The 22,500-nt window shown below is 48.3% G+C and overlaps 1 protein-coding gene across 1 annotated transcript in view; it reads left to right on the top strand.

Moving 5' to 3' along the window:
- The window catches only part of LOC129849291 (uncharacterized), a 14,223-nt gene extending 3,298 nt beyond the window's left edge, over positions 1-10,925 (top strand). The window contains exon 2 of the mRNA XM_055916219.1: positions 7,643-10,925. The gene's annotated coding sequence lies outside the window, so the exon portion shown is untranslated. The remainder of the gene's footprint in view (positions 1-7,642) is intronic.
- Positions 10,926-22,500: the final 11,575 nt, after the last annotated feature.

Below are 22,500 nucleotides of genomic sequence, written 5' to 3'. Positions count from 1 at the left end.
TCCAGAGGCGTCTGAGGCGAGGGTTAGCCAGGCTTTGGTCCAGGCACTTCACAGGTGGTGTGTAAACCTGGCCCAGTTAGTTAGCCAGGTTTTATACCCCAGAGGTAGACTTTACTGTTTGATTCTAGTTGTTTCACAATGTTCAGATTTGCCTTTAATCCATATATAGAATCCTATTTATGTAATTGCACCGCCTTGCATACAGCAATACGGAACCCAGGTGGGATTGGCTGGAAGATATGAGGCTTTTAGGTACCTTTCGGGTGTCTCACACATGCACACATACACCCACACATGCACACACATGCTCATGCACACACTTGTTCTTTCTCCCCCCCCCCCTCTCTTTCTCTCTCCCGCTCCTCCCCTTCCCTCGCCATGACGTCAGGAGTGTTGTTTGAAGGTTCTCCTCTCTGGCCAGGACCATATGTTTAACATTAAACCTAATCTCCTCAGACTGAGAGCAGTTAAAGCCAGAGGAACTCTCCTCTCTGTTCATGAATCAAAACCACTAGGCCATTCCTCCTCTTCTCCATTATTCCCCCCATTCTACCCTTTCTCTCTCTCTCTCTCTCTCTCTCGTCTTTCTCTGTTTGGACATGTGGAAGGCTTTAAAGCCACAGCCTGAGATTAGTTTTTTAAGCAAAAATATAAAGAATTGAAATGACCGTTGAAAAGATTCCCAGATTTCAGACTGTGGCTTCAAAGCGCCTTTTAGCTGGACAGTATAAAAGAACCCAAAACACAAATCACTGTTTTTATGTTTGAAAACAAAGAAGATTAGATCTATCCCAATCTGACAAAATAGGGGTGAAATATCATATTCTATCACAGGCTTTAATTGCTAAATCATGACCTTAGAAGAAACTATTTTTTGTCTTTCTCACTCTCTTTGTTTTGAATCCCCCTGTTTTGGGTCCACGTTTGAGGGCAGCAGCGTTGAGTTGAAAGCGAGGTTGACAAGCAGATGTTGTGAGAGAACAGGAGCTTATGAAGTTGCACAATGCCCCGACATCAAACGTGTCTCGGTGGTAGTTGAAAGTTCACTCTGTGTTTGCTCCTCTTTGCTATGTGGCGAGGTAAAGTTTCCGTCAACAGAAGCTGCGAAAGATGAATCCTCTGTTTTGAAGGGGTAACTAACGCTCGCACGAGTTCAACTTAACTCCCTTCCTCTGCCTTCTGTTGCTGAAAACCCCAGTTCCATGGGTTCCACAATGACAACACAACGCTCTAAGGACATTTTACATGTGTTTATTTCTAAGTTAAGAGGAAGTCTACCCACCATATTAAAACAGGCTATTTGTTGGTATTTGTAGCGTGTGTTAGCGGCTTGACTTTCGAAGGCGTTGTGTAGGGACTAAATAGGTTTTAATGCATAGGAGCCCTGGGGGTGACTGGATCGAATGTAAACAGAGGGCCTTTGAACCTTGGAGGCTGCCCTCACTGTGTAACCCCTAAGTGTCTGTCAGAGGTCACCGATCTCTCTCGCAGGGAGAGCACTGCAGCATGGGTAGTAGTATCCCAATTAAAACATAGCAAGCCGCCATACGTTATCCTGAGGGCACTAGGGTAGACACATGCAGTGTGGATGCACGCACACACAACACGCACACACACGGTGTGCACAAACACGCACTCATACAACACACACACACACGGTGTGAACAAACACACACTCATACAACACACACACACACGGTGTGAACAAACACACACTCATACAACACACACACACACGGTGTGAACAAACACACACTCATACAACACACACACACACGGTGTGAACAAACACACACTCATACAACACACACACACACGGTGTGAACAAACACACACTCATACAACACACACACATAGGGTCCTTTGAGCTTCGATAATTAGCGTCTCTGAAATCCGGGCCGCTTAATGGTCTTGCTGAGCGTGGCCTTCCTGAGCGACCTCTGAACCCAGCCCGGTTTGTTTCTCTTCTCTGGTTAATGATGAGGCAACAGTGGGGGTCCTCGGGAGCTCCCCCAGCCCTTTATCTCAACACTGCTGCTGGTTGAACATGGGAAAGGCTTGTAATAACAAGTTGAATCCAGTTAGGAGCAGGAAACACATCTTTACTACTGTTATTATTCTTTCATGCATAGATGTACTTAACATCCTAGTAGAATCAGGCAATAACTGAAAGCTAAATTATTTAAATGACAATCATGCCCTTCTGGGTATTATTTAACTATTTGTGGCTTCTGATCTGGGAGTGCATCAGTTCACTTTTTTCTGGTTCTTGTTAAGGCCCTAGTGAGTTCATTGTGTCACGCTATGTCTGTCATAGAGAACTGCTAAATGGCCAGCCGGCCTCTGAGAGGCCCTGCGACTGCCTTTCATTCTGTATGTTTACTTTGAGGTGAGGAAAACCCAGCCTAAACAGAGCTACCAACCAGCCTGTGAAATTAAAGACGGCCTGTTCAGGCCAATTACAGTACAGTACAGTCGGATGAAGCCCTCGATATGAGACTAGGTATAAAGGTACAAGAATAACGAGAAAGACAGGGTTAATGAGTCATTATATCACTCCAGGCTACAGACGAGATGCTGGAGAATCTATAAGCAAAATAATTATTACGCCCAGAACTGATGTTCCCATAATAATGGACCATTTGTTGCTTTCATGTGGCTGGTCCCGCTGACTAAATCAGTCTAATCTCTCCCCCTGCGGTCGGCTAAGTCACTCATTCCCATAACTCCCACTCAATGAGAGGATTCCAGTAAGACTGTTGAACGAAGAGTTGAGTTGAACTAATGTACAGTAAACAATTATTTGTCTGTGTCTAGCCCAGCGCGAGCGCTTCAACGGGCCTGAGCGAGTAGTTTTCTCTCTTCTCCCTCTTCTCTGCTCTCTCTCCTCTCTTCTCCCTCTTCTCTGCTCTTCTCTCCTCTCTTCTCCCTCTTCTCTACTCTCTGTCCTCTCTTCTCACTCTTCTCTGCTCTCTCTCCTCTCTTCTCCCTCTTCTCTGCTCTCTCTCCTCTCTTCTCCCTCTTCTCTGCTCTTCTCTCCTCTCTTCTCCCTCTTCTCTACTCTCTGTCCTCTCTTCTCCCTCTTCTCTGCTCTCTCTCCTCTCTTCTCCCTCTTCTCTGCTCTTCTCTCCTCTCTTCTCCCTCTTCTCTACTCTCTGTCCTCTCTTCTCACTCTTCTCTGCTCTCTCTCCTCTCTTCTCCCTCTTCTCTGCTCTCTCTCCTCTCTTCTCCCTCTTCTCTGCTCTTCTCTCCTCTCTTCTCCCTCTTCTCTACTCTCTGTCCTCTCTTCTCACTCTTCTCTACTCTCTCTCCTCTCTTCTCCCTCTTCTCTACTCTCTGTCCTCTCTTCTCCCTCTTCTCTACTCTCTGTCCTCTCTTCTCCCTCTTCTCTACTCTCTGTCCTCTCTTCTCCCTCTTCTCTACTCTCTCTCCTCTCTTCTCACTCTTCTCTGCTCTCTCTCCTCTCTTCTCCCTCTTCTCTACTCTCTGTCCTCTCTTCTCACTCTTCTCTGCTCTCTCTCCTCTCTTCTCCCTCTTCTCTGCTCTCTCTCCTCTCTTCTCCCTCTTCTCTGCTCTCTCTCCTCTCTTCTCCCTCTTCTCTACTCTCTGTCCTCTCTTCTCCCTCTTCTCTGCTCTCTCTCCTCTCTTCTCCCTCTTCTCTACTCTCTGTCCTCTCTTCTCACTCTTCTCTGCTCTCTCTCCTCTCTTCTCCCTCTTCTCTGCTCTTCTCTCCTCTCTTCTCCCTCTTCTCTACTCTCTGTCCTCTCTTCTCACTCTTCTCTGCTCTCTCTCCTCTCTTCTCCCTCTTCTCTACTCTCTGTCCTCTCTTCTCCCTCTTCTCTACTCTCTGTCCTCTCTTCTCCCTCTTCTCTACTCTCTGTCCTCTCTTCTCCCTCTTCTCTGCTCTCTCTCCTCTCTTCTCCCTCTTCTCTACTCTCTGTCCTCTCTTCTCCCTCTTCTCTGCTCTCTCTCCTCTCTTCTCCCTCTTCTCTACTCTCTCTCCTCTCTTCTCCCTCTTCTCTGCTCTTCTCTCCTCTCTTCTCCCTCTTCTCTACTCTCTGTCCTCTCTTCTCCCTCTTCTCTACTCTCTGTCCTCTCTTCTCCCTCTTCTCTGCTCTCTCTCCTCTCTTCTCCCTCTTCTCTACTCTCTGTCCTCTCTTCTCCCTCTTCTCTGCTCTCTCTCCTCTCTTCTCCCTCTTCTCTACTCTCTGTCCTCTCTTCTCCCTCTTCTCTGCTCTCTCTCCTCTCTTCTCCCTCTTCTCTACTCTCTGTCCTCTCTTCTCCCTCTTCTCTGCTCTTCTCTCCTCTCTTCTCCCTCTTCTCTGCTCTTCTCTCCTCTCTTCTCCCTCTTCTCTACTCTCTGTCCTCTCTTCTCACTCTTCTCTGCTCTCTCTCCTCTCTTCTCCCTCTTCTCTACTCTCTGTCCTCTCTTCTCCCTCTTCTCTACTCTCTGTCCTCTCTTCTCCCTCTTCTCTGCTCTTCTCTCCTCTCTTCTCCCTCTTCTCTACTCTCTGTCCTCTCTTCTCACTCTTCTCTGCTCTCTCTCCTCTCTTCTCCCTCTTCTCTGCTCTCTCTCCTCTCTTCTCCCTCTTCTCTGCTCTCTCTCCTCTCTTCTCCCTCTTCTCTACTCTCTCTCCTCTCTTCTCCCTCTTCTCTACTCTCTCTCCTCTCTTCTCCCTCTTCTCTGCTCTCTCTCCTCTCTTCTCCCTCTTCTCTGCTCTTCTCTCCTCTCTTCTCCCTCTTCTCTGCTCTTCTCTCCTCTCTTCTCCCTCTTCTCTACTCTCTGTCCTCTCTTCTCCCTCTTCTCTGCTCTCTCTCCTCTCTTCTCCCTCTTCTCTACTCTCTGTCCTCTCTTCTCCCTCTTCTCTACTCTCTGTCCTCTCTTCCCCCTCTTCTCTGCTCTCTCTCCTCTCTTCTCCCTCTTCTCTGCTCTTCTCTCCTCTCTTCTCCCTCTTCTCTGCTCTCTCTCCTCTCTTCTCCCTCTTCTCTGCTCTTCTCTCCTCTCTTCTCCCTCTTCTCTGCTCTCTCTCCTCTCTTCTCCCTCTTCTCTGCTCTTCTCTCTTCTCTTCTCCCTCTTCTCTACTCTCTGTCCTCTCTTCTCCCTCTTCTCTGCTCTCTCTTCTCTGCTCTCTCTCCTCTCTTCTCCCTCTTCTCTGCTCTTCTCTCCTCTCTTCTCCCTCTTCTCTGCTCTTCTCTCCTCTCTTCTCCCTCTTCTCTACTCTCTGTCCTCTCTTCTCCCTCTTCTCTGCTCTCTCTCCTCTCTTCTCCCTCTTCTCTACTCTCTGTCCTCTCTTCTCCCTCTTCTCTACTCTCTGTCCTCTCTTCCCCCTCTTCTCTGCTCTCTCTCCTCTCTTCTCCCTCTTCTCTGCTCTTCTCTCCTCTCTTCTCCCTCTTCTCTGCTCTCTCTCCTCTCTTCTCCCTCTTCTCTGCTCTTCTCTCCTCTCTTCTCCCTCTTCTCTGCTCTCTCTCCTCTCTTCTCCCTCTTCTCTGCTCTTCTCTCCTCTCTTCTCCCTCTTCTCTACTCTCTGTCCTCTCTTCTCCCTCTTCTCTGCTCTCTCTCCTCTCTTCTCCCTCTTCTCTGCTCTTCTCTCCTCTCTTCTCCCTCTTCTCTACTCTCTGTCCTCTCTTCTCACTCTTCTCTGCTCTCTTTCCTCTCTTCTCCCTCTTCTCTGCTCTTCTCTCCTCTCTTCTCCCTCTTCTCTGCTCTCTCTCCTCTCTTCTCCCTCTTCTCTGCTCTCTCTCCTCTCTTCTCCCTCTTCTCTGCTCTTCTCTCCTCTCTTCTCCCTCTTCTCTGCTCTCTCTCCTCTCTTCTCCCTCTTCTCTGCTCTTCTCTCCTCTCTTCTCCCTCTTCTCTGCTCTCTCTCCTCTCTTCTCCCTCTTCTCTGCTCTTCTCTCCTATCTTCTCCCTCTTCTCTACTCTCTGTCCTCTCTTCTCACTCTTCTCTGCTCTCTCTCCTCTCTTCTCCCTCTTCTCTACTCTCTGTCCTCTCTTCTCACTCTTCTCTGCTCTCTCTCCTCTCTTCTCCCTCTTCTCTGCTCTCTGTCCTCTCTTCTCCCTCTTCTCTGCTCTTCTCTCCTCTCTCTTCTCTCTGCTCTCTCTCAGCTGCAGCTTAAATAGAATGTTCATTTTGACTGGAGTATTTCAAAGCTACTGCTGCTCCTTTTTATCTTGGTGTGTACCACAAATTTACCAACACACACTCACTCTACTCTTCAAAAAGCTAGGAGCTTTTTTCCTCCTTTCTCTCTCTCTCTCTCTCTCTCTCTCTCTCTCTCTCTCTCTCTCTCTCTCTCTCTCTCTCTCTCTCTCTCTCTCTCTCTCTCTCGTCTCTCTCTCTCTCTCTCTTTTTCTCAGGACAGACAGAGAACTGTGAGAAGATTGATAATGGCTGAGACTATTTCTGAGACACACCATTGACACTAACTAATGGAGTCTGTACCTATAGTAACTAAACCAGAGATGCATTTCTGTCTCCCATGGTGTCCTACAGATAGTGACATCATGTTGTTAGGAAATATGTTAAGCATTTGATATCCGGCTCCAACAAGCTGTGTGTTTTGATGTTAATGCAGCAGTTGTCTGCTGCCCACACTCTCTCTTATATTAGCATAAAAACTCCTGTTCCATTTAGACTCAACTAAACGCTTCCTGAAACGGCATCTGTTCAAAAACACCAACAAACAGGGTCTGTCACTGAAGGAAAAACTCCAAGTCCTAGGACTGAACTGTACTGTACAGAGCACTAAGGACCTGGACCTAGGACTGTACAGAGCACTAAGGACCTGGACCTAGGACTGAACTGTACTGTACAGAGCACTAAGGACCTGGACCTAGGACTAAACTATACTGTACAGAGCACTAAGGACCTGGACCTAGGACTGAACTGTACTGTACAGAGCACTAAGGACCTGGACCTAGAACTGAACTGTACTGTACAGAGCACTAAGGACCTGGACCTAGGACTAAACTATACTGTACAGAGCACTAAGGACCTGGACCTAGGACTAAACTATACTGTACAGAGCACTAAGGACCTGGACCTAGGACTGAACTGTACTGAACAGAGCACTAAGGACCTGGACCTAGGACTGAACTGTACAGAGCACTAAGGACCTGGACCTAGGACTAAACTGTACTGTACAGAGCACTAAGGACCTGGACCTAGGACTAAACTGTACTGTACAGAGCACTAAGGACCTGGACCTAGGACTAAACTATACTGTACAGAGCACTAAGGACCTGGACCTAGGACTGAACTGTACTGTACAGAGCACTAAGGACCTGGACCTAGGACTAAACTGTACTGTACAGAGGACTAGAGACCTAGGACTGTACTGTACAGAACACTAGAGACCTGGACCTAGGACTTGGCTAATCAATTCCCATTTGGTATTCAATGACAAATCTAAGTATCTTGAGGTCAGGTCAGGGGTCACCAACCATGACCCCCAGAGTCAGTTTTTAGAGTGTGTTTATACTGTCTGTGTCATATGGGGATGTATCTATATCAAACCACTTGGAACGGTGTTCCTCAAGGGTCACTGTTGTCCCCTCTTAATTAGTCTCTCCATCTCTCATCTCAACCCATCTCTCTCTCCCTCTCCCATCTAATCTCTTTCTCTGTCCTCCCTCTCTCCATAGTTGACAGCGGAGCTGCAGACGTCAGTGTGTGCTGCTAAGGAGGAAGGGTTGCGGCAGCAGCAGGAGAATGAGAGACAGTTGAAGGAGGCTACAGCTCGCTGGGATGATGAGAGGAGGCAGATGAGCCGCCACACAGACACTAAGAACAAGGTCAAGTTTCATGGACATTCTGCAAAGGACACTACTATATAGTAGACATCAGTAGTGCACGCCACAAAGTCTGTTAAAGTCACTACAAAGTGCACACTACTGAGCCTCAAGGTAAAAGATAAACCGCTGGACATCTGTCCATCTCCCAAACTGTCACTGTTGATCAGTACTACACTCTTTATTGTGTGGAGGACATTTATCAATGTCCAAGATGGCAGACATCTTGTGTTGTGTTCACCAGTTAGTTGGGTCAGGATATAATACAGTTCAGTACAGGCTCAGCTGAATCAACATCACAGACACAATATTACATTTGATTAAATAGTGCTTGTCCAAAACTTTTGTTGAAAAACAGCAAGTGAGAGAACATGGGTAAGTTGACATATAAATACGTCCCAAGATGTACACCCATTGGTTGAGAGAGAGGAAGGTGATGATTGCAAGAGTGAGCCCATAGGTTGACCAGTCAGTGTGAGGAATGTGCATTACTGGACCGTGCTGATAGGCTGAAGGTAAATGGGTGAATGCCATTCCTCACATGGCTAACAGGAAACAGGAGAAGGAACAAGAGGCCATGCTGATGACATGTTTGTCTTCATTCCCACTATGCCTGTAGAATAGAAAACAAAGTGAATTGTGTTCTGCTTCCAGGACGAAGTGAAACAAGTCTTCAGACCAGCCTTCCTGATTGAACTGTTGTAACTACATTACACTGTGTTGGTAGTTTGTTAAGGCTGAGGCTCCTCCTTGGCTTAAAGCCCTCAGTTCTCCTGCCCCCTCAGTGTTGAACTGTTGTAACTACATTACACTGTGTTGGTAGTTTGTTAAGGCTGAGGCTCCTCCTTGGCTTAAAGCCCTCAGTTCTCCTGCCCCCTCAGTGTTGAACTGTTGTAACTACATTACACTGTGTTGGTAGTTTGTTAAGGCTGAGGCTCCTCCTTGGCTTAAAGCCCTCAGTTCTCCTGCCCCCTCAGTGTTAGTAACCAGTCTGAGTCCCAGGGAGGGGCCGACTGGCTGCTTAACTTTACACCCCAGCCCAGACACACTCAGTTCCCCGGTCTGGCCAGAATACTTTTATAGACTAGACACACGTCCCCTCTCCTTTGTGAGAGGGCTTTAAACCCAGGTCACAGTTGAAATGTATGTGCTTTGTCATTTTTTATGATGGTTTCAACTCTAACCCCCATACTCTGACACACACACACACACTAACCCCCATAGTCTCTCTCTCTCTCTCTCTCTCTCTCACACACACACACACACACACACACACACACACACACACACACACACACACACACACACACACACACACACACACTCACTAACCCCCATAGTCTCTCTCTCTCTCTCACACACACACACACACACACACACACACACACACACACACACACACACACACACACACACACACACACACACACTAACCCTCATAGTCTCTCTCACACACACCCGAATAACACACACACACACACACACACACACACACACACGCACACACACTCCTGGGTTTGGTGGTTGGGATGCTCTTTAAGTGTCTCGTATGTTCTCTGTCTGGGGTGAGGCAGTCCTTTAAACCAGCCTGCTACTGCTGCAGTGCTCTTTATCTTTCTGAGCAACCCCTCTCTGTATCCCTTCTTATTCCCTTCTGCCTTTATTTCCTTCTTTCTCCTTCCTCATTCTTTCCCTATTCTCTTTATCTTTCTGAGCAACCCCTCTCTGTATCCCTTCTTATTCCCTTCTGTCTTTATTTCCTTCTTTCTCCTTCCTCATTCTTTCCCTATTCTCTTTATCTTTCTGAGCAACCCCTCTCTGTATCCCTTCTTATTCCCTTCTGTCTTTATTTCCTTCTTTCTCCTTCCTCATTCCATCCCTGTCTCTGCACTCCTTGCACATTTTCCAAACTCCATCCATCTGTCGTGGATGTCAGGGGTTTGTTCAATAAGTTGTTACAGATCTAATGCATAGAATGATTGTAATATGTATGAACCGTGGGTCCATTCTGTGCAGAGCATTTCTGTATTCAACACCTTATCGGATAAACCTCTGCGCCATTCGAATAAATGGCATGCAGCATTCAAATAACGTCCCTGCAACCTTCTGCCCAGCTGAACTAGCCCCTATACAGGACCACTTATTTCAACTGGGACGTGAAACTCCAGTAGCCTGACAGTGACACTGTGGTAGTTGTCTGGGTGTGTCTCTCTCTAGTTGAATTGTCTGGGATGGAGGTTTCTTTTTAAAGGCTGACCCTCTCTGCACTGTTTGTAGGAGCAGACTTCCATTTAAATCCTCTTTCCTCCAGACACCCAGTCCCCACTCTCCCCCGTAGCCCAGTGAGGGGCACTCATTTCTGGGTAGGCTCTGCAGGAGGCCGGCCTGCCCCGGGTTAAATAAGCCACCCGGCGGCTCCGCACCACCACACCTAGAATGTGAGAAATGACAAGTGTTGCGATCCGAACACCTCTGTGACTGACGGACAGTGTGGGGTAATACAGGGCTGGTCTGGACTGGTCCGGTCTCTGCCCCTGGAGTCTGTGTTCTTCTGCTGGTGTAGCTTTCTCTGGTCAGCCACACACATTCCAGATACACACATACTCATACATGGTACCTCTCTCTCTCTCTCTCACTAACCCTCTCACAAACACACAATATGTCACACAAACTCCCTGTGTGTGTATGAGGCAGCAGCCCAGGGTGTGTGTGTGTGTGTGTGTGTGTGTGTGTGTGTGTGTGTGTGTGTGTGTGTGTGTGTGTGTGTGTGTGTGTGTGTGTGTGTGTGTGTGTGTGTGTGTGTGTGTGTGTGTGTGTGTGTGTGTCTCTCCTATCTCCAGTGTTAGCAGCAGACAAAGCTCTGTCTATTATCTATCTCATTATTACCATCCCACAGTACTAACCATCCACTAATGGGCCTCCAATTAACCAATGACTTGTTGATTAAAGTCCAGACGCCACAGAGAATGAGAGGAGGGAGGGGGAGAGAGACGGGTGAAACAGAGAATGAGAGAAGGGAGGGGAGAGAGACGGGTGAAACAGAGAATGAGAGAAGGGAGGGGAGAGAGACGGGTGAAACAGAATGAGAGGAGGGAGGGGGAGAGAGACGGGTGAAACAGAATGAGAGGAGGGAGGGGAGAGAGACGGGTGAAACAGAGAATGAGAGGAGGGAGGGGAGAGAGACGGGTGAAACAGAATGAGAGGAGGGAGGGGAGAGAGACGGGTGAAACAGAATGAGAGGAGGGAGGGGAGAGAGACGGGTGAAACAGAGAATGAGAGGAGGGAGGGGAGAGAGACGGGTGAAACAGAGAATGAGAGGAGGGAGGGGAGAGAGACGGGTAAAACAGAATGAGAGGAGGGAGGGGAGAGAGACGGGTGAAACAGAATGAGAGGAGGGAGGGGAGAGAGACGGGTGAAACAGAGAATGAGAGGAGGGAGGGGAGAGAGACGGGTGAAACAGAGAATGAGAGGAGGGAGGGGGAGAGAGACGCGTTAAACAGAATGAGAGGAGGGAGGGGAGAGAGACGTGTGAAACAGAGAATGAGAGGAGGGAGGGGGAGAGAGACGGGTGAAACAGAGAATGAGAGGAAGGAGGGGAGAGAGACGGGTGAACCAGAGAATGAGAGGAGGGAGGGGAGAGAGACGGGTGAAACAGAGAATGAGAGGAGGGAGGGGAGAGAGACGGGTGAAACAGAGAATGAGAGGAGGGAGGGGAGAGAGACGGGTGAAACAGAATGAGAGGAGGGAGGGGAGAGAGACGGGTGAAACAGAGAATGAGAAGAGGGAGGGGAGAGAGACGGGTGAAACAGAGAATGAGAGGAGGGAGGGGGAGAGAGACGCGTTAAACAGAATGAGAGGAGGGAGGGGAGAGAGACGTGTGAAACAGAGAATGAGAGGAGGGAGGGGGAGAGAGACGGGTGAAACAGAGAATGAGAGGAAGGAGGGGAGAGAGACGGGTGAACCAGACAATGAGAGGAGGGAGGGGAGAGAGACGGGTGAAACAGAGAATGAGAGGAGGGAGGGGAGAGAGACGGGTGAAACAGAGAATGAGAGGAGGGAGGGGGAGAGAGACGGGTGAAACAGAATGAGAGGAGGGAGGGGAGAGAGACGGGTGAAACAGAGAATGAGAGGAGGGAGGGGAGAGAGACGGGTGAAACAGAGAATGAGAGGAGGGAGGGGAGAGAGACGGGTGAAACAGAGAATGAGAGGAGGGAGGGGAGAGAGACGGGTGAAACAGAATGAGAGGAGGGAGGGGAGAGAGACGGGTGAAACAGAGAATGAGAGGAAGGAGGGGAGAGAGACGGGTGAAACAGAGAATGAGAGGAGGGAGGGGAGAGAGACGGGTGAAACAGAGAATGAGAGGAGGGAGGGGAGAGAGACGGGTGAAACAGAGAATGAGAGGAGGGAGGGGGAGAGATACGGGTGAAACAGAGAATGAGAGGAGGGAGGGGAGAGAGACGGGTGAAACAGAGAATGAGAGGAGGGAGGGGAGAGAGACGGGTGAAACAGAGAATGAGAGGAGGGAGGGGAGAGAGACGGGTGAAACAGAATGAGAGGAGGGAGGGGAGAGAGACGGGTGAAACAGAGAATGAGAAGAGGGAGGGGAGAGAGACGGGTGAAACAGAGAATGAGAGGAGGGAGGGGGAGAGAGACGCGTTAAACAGAATGAGAGGAGGGAGGGGAGAGAGACGTGTGAAACAGAGAATGAGAGGAGGGAGGGGGAGAGAGACGGGTGAAACAGAGAATGAGAGGAAGGAGGGGAGAGAGACGGGTGAACCAGACAATGAGAGGAGGGAGGGGAGAGAGACGGGTGAAACAGAGAATGAGAGGAGGGAGGGGAGAGAGACGGGTGAAACAGAGAATGAGAGGAGGGAGGGGGAGAGAGACGGGTGAAACAGAATGAGAGGAGGGAGGGGGAGAGAGACGGGTGAAACAGAGAATGAGAGGAGGGAGGAGAGAGACGGGTGAAACAGAGAATGAGAGGAGGGAGGGGAGAGAGACGGGTGAAACAGAGAATGAGAGGAGGGAGGGGGAGAGAGACGGGTGAAACAGAGAATGAGAGGAGGGAGGGGAGAGAGACGGGTGAAACAGAGAATGAGAGGAGGGAGGGGAGAGAGACGGGTGAAACAGAGAATGAGAGGAGGGAGGGGGAGAGAGACGGGTGAAACAGAGAATGAGAGGAGGGAGGGGGAGAGAGACGGGTGAAACAGAGAATGAGAGGAGGGAGGGGGAGAGAGACGGGTGAAACAGAGAATGAGAGGAGGGAGGGGAGAGAGACGGGTGAAACAGAGAATGAGAGGAAGGAGGGGAGAGAGACGGGTGAAAGAGAGAATAAGAGGAGGGAGGGGAGAGAGACGGGTGAAACAGAGAATGAGAGGGGGGGAGGGGGAGAGAGACGTGTTAAACAGAGAATGAGAGGGGGGGAGGGGGAGAGAGACGGGTGAAACAGAGAATGAGAGGAGGGAGGGGGAGAGAGACGCATTAAACAGAGAATGAGAGGAGGGAGGGGAGAGAGACGGGTGAAACAGATAATGAGAGGAGGGAGGGGGAGAGAGACGGGTGAAACAGAGAATGAGAGGAGGGAGGGGGAGAGAGACGGGTGAAACAGAGAATGAGAGGAAGGAGGGGAGAGAGACGGGTGAAACAGAATGAGAGGAGGGAGGGGAGAGAGACGGGTGAAACAGAGAATGAGAGGAAGGAGGGGAGAGAGACGGGTGAAACAGAGAATGAGAGGAGGGGAGAGAGACGGGTGAAACAGAGAATGAGAGGAAGGAAGGGGAGAGAGACGGGTGAAACAGAGAATGAGAGGAGGGAGGGGGAGAGAGACGGGTGAAACAGAGAATGAGAGGGGGGAGGGGAGAGAGACGGGTGAAACAGAGAATGAGAGGGGGGGAGGGGGAGAGAGACGGGTTAAACAGCGAGCAGCAGAGAGAGATGGGACAGAGAGAGTGTGTATGTGCATGTGTGCGTGCGTGCACTCGTTCTCACCCGTGTTTGTGCTCGTTCACGTGTGTGTGTGTAGCGCGTGTGTGGAGCGCGGAGTGTGTCTTTGGCTCGTTTGGTGGCGGTGGAACTATGGCGTCGCCCGCTGACACTGTTTCCACGCTGCTCACTTCAAAGGCTGGATTATGAAAGCTGAAGGGGCTGAAGACAATGGTGACGGGGAGAAAATAACATCAAAGTGGCGGCAGAGACATTTGAATGTAATAATCCCAGAACAGTTGTTGTTGTAGATGTGTCTGTGGAATCATATGTCCCTTCTTCCCTCTGACCAGATGAGAGTGCTTTAAGCCTTCTAGTTTAGTACCACGGTCTCCACGGCTGGAACCTCGAAAGACAGGACAGGAAATAGGCATCTGATGGATATTTCATGAACCAGGTGTTGATCCTGGTTGAAAGGTAGGACTGTCGCTAGCCTGCCTGTTCTGTGTGGATCCAGAGGATCACAGGCCAGATACCAACTGTGTCAGATATGACCCCTCAGGATGATTTGTAAGGACTCCCTCCACATTGACTTGACCGGAAGATCTGAGCCGTGCCAAGTAGCAGCTCTGTTATGGCAAGACCCAATGATCGAAGTCGTAACAAATGTAGATCCTGATAAAGAGATGTTCGAACTTCCTCCCTCTCACTGAGTCAGAACTCACTCCACACACACCCTCCCTCCTCCTCCCTCTCACTGAGTCGGAACTCACTCCACACACACCCTCCCTCCTCCTCCCTCTCACTGAGTCGGAACTCACTCCACACACACCCTCCCTCCTCCTCCCTCTCACTGAGTCGGAACTCACTCCACACACACCCTCCCTCCCTCCTCCTCCCCTCTGATCCCGGAAACACTAGTCATTAGCACTAATTGGCTGGCCCAAACAACGGGTTGTTCCTGAATGTTAATAACACCTGTTATTATGTCATTACTATGACACCCTTATGTAGACCTCATTTACATTTTAGTCATTTAGCAGCTTACAGTAATGAGTGCATACATTTTCCATACTTTTTTCTTGTAATCCGGGAGTTAAAGAGCCTGTCTGTACGGCATCCACAGCCTTCCGTGTCTCCTATTGTCCTCGGGCTCCACTGCCTCAAAGACAATATCTGCATCACCCTCTTGCCATGTTTGTGTTTATCACCCCTCCCATCCAGGGCTTGAGAGAGGTCTTGTCCTGGGGCAGAGACAGGTGGTGAGTCCTCCTGTAACTGTTCTGAGGGTTTCAAAGGGTCCTTGTACGTGACAACGTCTGGGGTTGATGAATCTGGATTGGTACCTCTTGAGGATGTGTCCTCTGCTAGGGATGCTCCCTGGTCTGTAGGTTCTGTCTCCAACATGCCACTTTCATCCAGGCTCAACTCCACACCAATATCCATATCCCCACCATTGTCCCCTTCTCAATAGATTTCACACGTGACACATGTACTATAGATCCTGGAATGTAAATGTTATGTAACATTACGCTCTACCAGGCAGCGCTCTCTCTCGCTCTCTCTCGCTCTCTCTCGCTCTCTCTCGCTCTCTCTCTCTCTGCCTGTCTGTCTCTCTGTCTTTCTCTCTGTCTTTCTCTCTGTCTCTCTCTCCCTCTCTCTCCCCCTCTCATTCTCTTTGTCGCTCTCTGATATGATCCACCCATCCACAGATGAAAGAAAGAGAGGGATGAAAGGGAAGCAGGAAGTGATGTTGATGTCCCACCACTCAATTCCCACACTACCCAGGGAGGGAGGGAGCAGGGCGAGTTGTTAGAGGGACTAGAGGCTCTGAGTCCATCTCAAGTCTATAGGGGTTTCCTCTCCTCTAACACCTTGAGTCTTGTCATACATGTTAAACAGGAGGGTTAGGGTTCTCTGTTCCCCTCTCTTTTCCTCTTTCTTCTCCCGGTCTCTTCTTCTCTCCCTCCTGCCCCCTCTGTCACACACACATACATGTTAAACAGGAGGGTTAGGGTTCTCCGTTCCCCTCTCTTTTCCTCTTTCTTCTCTCTGTCTCTTCTTCTCTCCCTCCTGCCCCCTCTGTCACACACACATACAGTGGGGCAAAAAAGTATTTAGTCAGCCACCAATTGTGCAAGTTCTCCCACTTAAAAAGATGAGAGAGGCCTGTAATTTTCATCATAGGTACACTTCAACTATGACAGACAAAATGAGAAAAAGAAAATCCAGAAAATCACATTGTAGGACTTTTAATGAATTTATTTGCAAATTATGGTGGAAAATAAGTATTTGGTCACCTACAAACAAGAAAGATTTCTGGCTCTCACAGACATATAACTTCTTCTTTAAGAGGCTCCTCTGTCCTCCACTCGTTACCTGTATTAATGGCACCTGTTTGAACTTGTTGTCAGTATAAAAGACACCTGTCCACAACCTCAAACAGTCACACTCCAAACTCCACTATGGCCAAGACCAAAGAGCTGTCAAAGGACACCAGAAACAAAATTGTAGACCTGCACCAGGCTGGGAAGACTGAATCTGCAATAGGTAAGCAGCTTGGTTTGAAGAAATCACCTGTGGGAGCAATTATTAGGAAATGGAAGACATACAAGACCACTGATAATCTCCCTCCATCTGGGTCTCCACGCAAGATCTCACCCCGTGGGGTCAAAATTATCACAAGAACGGTGAGCAAAAATCCCAGAACCACACCGGGGGACCTAGTGAATGACCTGCAGAGAGCTGGGACCAAAGTAACAAAGCCTACCATCAGTAACACACTACGCCGCCAGGGACTCAAATCCTGCAGTGCCAGACGTGTCCCACTGCTCAAGCCAGTACATGTCCAGGCCCGTCTGAAGTTTGCTAGAGAGCATTTGGATGATCCAGAAGAAGATTGGGAGAATGTCATATGGTCAGATGAAACCAAAATAGAACTTTTTTGGTAAAAACTCAACTCGTCGTGTTTGGAGGACAAGGAATGCTGAGTTGCATCCAAAGAACATCATACCTACTGTGAAGCATGGGGGTGGAAACATCATGCTTTGGGGCTGTTTTTCTGCAAAGGGACCAGGACGACTGATCCGTGTAAAGGAAGGAAAGAATGAATGGGGCCATGTATCGTGAGATTTTGAGTGAAAACCTCCTTCCATCAGCAAGGGCATTGAAGATTAAACGTGGCTGTGTCTTTCAGCATGACAATGATCCCAAACACACCGCCCGGGCAACAAAGGAGTGGCTTCGTAAGAAGCATTTCAAGGTTCTGGAGTGGCCTAGCCAGTCTCCAGATCTCAACCCCATAGAAAATCTTTGGAGGGAGTTGAAAGTCCGTGTTGCCCAGCAACAGCCCCAAAACATCACTGCTCTAGAGGAGATCTGCATGGAGGAATGGGCCAAAATACCAGCAACAGTGTGTGAAAACCTTGTGAAGACTTACAGAAAACGTTTGACCTCTGTCATTGCCAACAAAGGGTATATAACAAAGTATTGAAATAGGTATTTGGTCAATAACAGAAGTTTATTTTCCACCATAATTTGCAAATAAATTCATTAAAAATCCTACAATGTGATTTTCTGGATTTGTTTTCTCATTTTGTCTGTCATAGATGAAGTGTACCTATGATGAAAATTACGGGCCTCATCTTTTTAAGTGGGAGAACTTGCACAATTGGTCGCTGACTAAATACTTTTTTGCCCCACTGTACATGTTAAACAGGAGGGTTAGGGTTCTCCGTTCCCCTCTCTTTTCCTCTTTCTTCTCTCTGTCTCTTCTTCTCTCCCTCCTGCCCCCTCTGTCACACACACATACATGTTAAACAGGAGGGTTAGGGTTCTCCGTTCCCCTCTCTTTTCCTCTTTCTTCTCTCTGTCTCTACTTCTCTCCCTCCTGCCCCCTCTGTCACACACACATACATGTTAAACAGGAGGGTTAGGGTTCTCCGTTCCCCTCTCTTTTCCTCTTTCTTCTCTCTGTCTCTACTTCTCTCCCTCCTGCCCCCTCTGTCACACACACATACATGTTAAACAGGAGGGTTAGGGTTCTCCGTTCCCCTCTCTTTTCCTCTTTCTTCTCCCGGTCTGTTCTTCTCTCCCTCCTGCCCACTCTGTCACACACACATACATGTTAAACAGGAGGGTTAGGGTTCTCCGTTCCCCTCTCTTTTCCTCTTTCTTCTCCCGGTCTGTTCTTCTCTCCCTCCTGACCCTCTGTCACACACACATACATGTCCACCTCCGGCTGCCTAAAGGGAGAGCCGGTTGATGAATAAACAATGGTACCCGCCCATAGTGGCACATTGCTCCTCTTTGATCCACACTGCTGTTCCTGCTCCCCTCGGCAACACATCCTGTCTCACACACACACACACACACACACACACACACACACACACACACACACACACACACACACACACTCACAACAACATACACATAGACACACACACACACAGCCACACACACACACACACACACACACACACACACACACACACACAGCCACACACACACACACAACCACATACACATAGCCACACACACATACACACACAGCCACACACACACACACAACCACATACACATAGCCACACACACATACACACAGCCACACACATACACACAGCCACACACATACACACAGCCACACACATACACACAGCCACACACATACACACAGCCACACACACACACACATTCACGCACACACACACACACACACACACACACAGAGCCACATACACACACACAGCCACACACACACACACACACACAGCCACATGCACACAGCCACATGCACACAGCCACATACACACAGCCACACACACACACACACACACACACACACACACACACACACACACACACACACACACACACACACACACACACACACACACACACACACACACACAGAGCCACATACACACAGCCACACACACACAGCCACACACACACAGCCACATGCACACAGCCACATGCACACACACACACAGGACTAGGCTGACCTTCTGCAGGTGTGCCTGTAGTTATGTGTGTTTGGGCCTATATGCTGCTGTGGAAGTTGAAAAGATGACTTTGCCTGTGGGCGGATCAAGAGCAGGTGTATACTGTTCCATATTAAGATGCCTTAATCAGAGGGGGGGGTGCGTGTGGCTGTGTGTGTGTGGCTGTGTGTGTGTGTGGCTGTGTGTATGTGGCTGTGTGCATGTGGCTCTGTGTGTGTGTGTGGCTGTGTGTGTGTGTATGTGGCTGTGTGTGTGTGTATGTGGCTGTGTGTGTGTATGTGGCTCTGTGTGTGTGTGTGTGTGTGTGTGTGTGTGTGTGTGTGTGTGTGTGTGTGTGTGTGTGTGTGTGTGTGTGTGTGTGTGTGTGTGTGTGTGTGTGTGTGTGTGTGTGTGAGAGAGAGAGAAAGAGACTTTGGGGGTTAGTGTGTGTGTGTGTCAGAGTATGGGGGTTAGAGTTGAAACCATCATAAAAAATGACGCGCGCATGCTCGTTGATTGATGCGTTTTCCTGGCGTGGGCAGATTCCCAGAATCGTTTGATCCCGTTATCACAGGAAGTGAGGGAGATAACATTCCAGAATACCACGTGAGAAACCCATTACAGGAAGGTGTCATAATACCAGTATAGTTTCTGTACTACAATATCGAGGTGAAAACCCATGAATCCTTTACACTAATGGGAATTGGCCTTTATAGAATTTTAAATGTTTTTACTGTACTTTTTGGTGCATTTGTTGATAACTAAATCTTAAAATATTTTGGATACATTCAGTAACATGAGATTATTCTATTCCTGGAAATAGAATAATGTTGTGTAGGTGCAACATGAGACCCTAAAAAGATTTTGAGTGAGAGGTCTAACTGGTGTTTCCAAGTGGCCACACACCTCTCCAATGTGTGCACAGTTCCTAAGCAAATTCAATGCACTTTTATGACTCAAAGAAGAGTCTTCAACTATAAGGTACTTTTTTGAGCTCTCCAAGCTGTGTTGTTGAAGAACTAGAGCAAGTTGTGTGGTTTGTAACACAACCCTCCCCCTCCGCCATCACACAACTACTGTTTTTGTTTACTCTATCCTAAACCAGTCCATTAGAAATCTCCATCTGGGATTTCATCATTTAACACTGGTTCTATTGTCAACATGACTAGCTAGGTTATAAGATACGGTCTTACAGTGTTAGGCTTTCACAGGGCCATTCAGGGGAACAGATCATCATTTAACACTGGTTCTATTGGCAACATGACTAGCTAGGTTATAAGATACGGTCTTACAGTGTTAGGCTTTCACAGGGCCATTCAGGGGAACAGATCATCATTTAACACTGGTTCTATTGGCAACATGACTAGCTAGGTTATAAGATACGGTCTTACAGTGTTAGGCTTTCACAGGGCCATTCAGGGCAACAGATCATCATTTAACACTCGTTCTATTGGCAACATGACTAGCTAGGTTATAAGATACGGTCTTACAGTGTTAGGCTTTCACAGGGCCATTCAGGGGAACAGATCATCATTTAACACTGGTTCTATTGGCAACATGACTAGCTAGGTTATAAGATACGGTCTTACAGTGTTAGGCTTTCACAGGGCCATTCAGGGCAACAGATCATCATTTAACACTCGTTCTATTGGCAACATGACTAGCTAGGTTATAAGATACGGTCTTACAGTGTTAGGCTTTCACAGGGCCATTCAGGGGAACAGATCATCATTTAACACTCGTTCTATTGGCAACATGACTAGCTAGGTTATAAGATACGGTCTTACAGTGTTAGGCTTTCACAGGGCCATTCAGGGCAACAGATCATCATTTAACACTCGTTCTATTGGCAACATGACTAGCTAGGTTATAAGATACGGTCTTACAGTGTTAGGCTTTCACAGGGCCATTCAGGGGAACAGATCATCATTTAACACTGGTTCTATTGGCAACATGACTAGCTAGGTTATAAGATACGGTCTTACAGTGTTAGGCTTTCACAGGGCCATTCAGGGGAACAGATCATCATTTAACACTCGTTCTATTGGCAACATGACTAGCTAGGTTATAAGATACGGTCTTACAGTGTTAGGCTTTCACAGGGCCATTCAGGGGAACAGATCATTTTGATGAGCATAGAAAGGACTCATCAGTACATTCAGGTGCTGCGGCAAATGTTGTTCACAATAGACAAACAGGCTCGTTGTGTTCAGAACAACCAGGGTATGACGTCATGTCATCTTGTAACTGCACATCAAACATAGTGATTAATAACGGTGACACTGTATATGACATGACTTTTATGATTTGGAATTGTGAAGTGCACATTTGGACCTCAACGTCTCGTCTTTCAAAATATATCAAATCCTCTTCGTTTACAGCGTTCTCCTCACTCAGACTACAAAAATGGCCCAATTTTCGAGAGGGATGGGGCCCTCTGCTTGTCGCACGTGGTGCTTAAGTTCAAAATGGAGCTGTGTAGCGCAGAGCCAGAGCTCTGACGTCATATATAGCATGTTACTGTACAGCCACTACGTTCCAATTTAGGCCCTTATTAGTGTCCAAATCTGCCATTTTGAAGCCGTATACAGGTACGAGTGTGAAGGGCAACAGTACAGTCGACTCTTGATATATGGCTTGGTAATCTCTTGAACGCATGCAATAAACCTGGATGCACGAATAGAGTATGTACAAGCTTTTTCCTATTCCCTTTCAACTGTGACACTATAGCAGGCGGCACCTGGAGGTGGAAGAGGTACAGAGAGCAGGGTTCTTCCTCTGTGAGTGTGGCTTAGCTGCAGTAGGTTTACTGTATTACAAAACTACACAGTGACTGATCTCTCCATCACGCTTTCAATTATCTCTTATTTTTCTCTGTTCTATTTTGATAGGCTCAGAGCTCAGGTCACAGTAACACACGCACGCACGCACGCACGCACGCACGCACGCACACACACACACACACACACACACACACACACACACACACACACACACACACACACTATGCCCATCAAAAGGGCTTTAAAGAGCAAACCCCAATCTCTCCTTTACATCCAGACATCAGAAGCCATGCATGACGAAAAAACCACCACTCTCTTTCCCTCCAATACCACAGTCATTTCAAGGTAGATTGGTAATCACACGTGTACACACACACATGTAGTTACACCCACACAGACTGAATTGTGAGTGTGGGTGGGTACAATTGGTGGTGTGTCTCTGTGTGTGCATGTTTGGCCGTGCATGTGTACATTTTGTATTTTGTCCAGGCATGCACTTTGCCGTGTGTGTCTGTGTGATCTAGCTGCCCTGAGGCTGTGCCGCCAGTTGGAGGTTCCTCCTGCAGCAGTCTGCAGTAGTTCTGCCTAGCTAACTCTTCAATGTCATTTAGCAGACACTTTTATCCAAAGTGACCTACAGTCGTGCATGCATACATTTGTTACGTATAGGTGTCCTCGGGAATCGAACCCACTATTCTGGCATTGCAAGAGCCATTACCAACTGAGCTACAGAGGACCACCTCAGGGTCATCAGAGTATCTCTTTAATCTGACTCTGAGAAACCTTGTGACAGCATACTGCAAATAGAAACATGAAGACACCCCCTGCTGCTTTTCTTCCCCTTCTTGTTCTCTCTGCTGTTCATTTTAGTTCACCCGAGGGAAGCGTACTGGCCTTATCTTTGCAGGAGGAGACCACCCAGGAAAGATGACTCAGGTCTTGTGTGTGTGTGTGTGTGTGTGTGTGTGTGTGTGTGTGTGTGTGTGTGTGTGTGTGTGTGTGTGTGTGTGTGTGTGTGTGT

This window comes from Salvelinus fontinalis, unplaced genomic scaffold (assembly GCF_029448725.1).
Source record: "Salvelinus fontinalis isolate EN_2023a unplaced genomic scaffold, ASM2944872v1 scaffold_1421, whole genome shotgun sequence".
NCBI lineage: Eukaryota > Metazoa > Chordata > Actinopteri > Salmoniformes > Salmonidae > Salvelinus > Salvelinus fontinalis.
The sequence above is the reverse complement of the archived record's forward strand: the minus strand, read 5'-3'. Positions and strand labels throughout refer to the sequence as shown.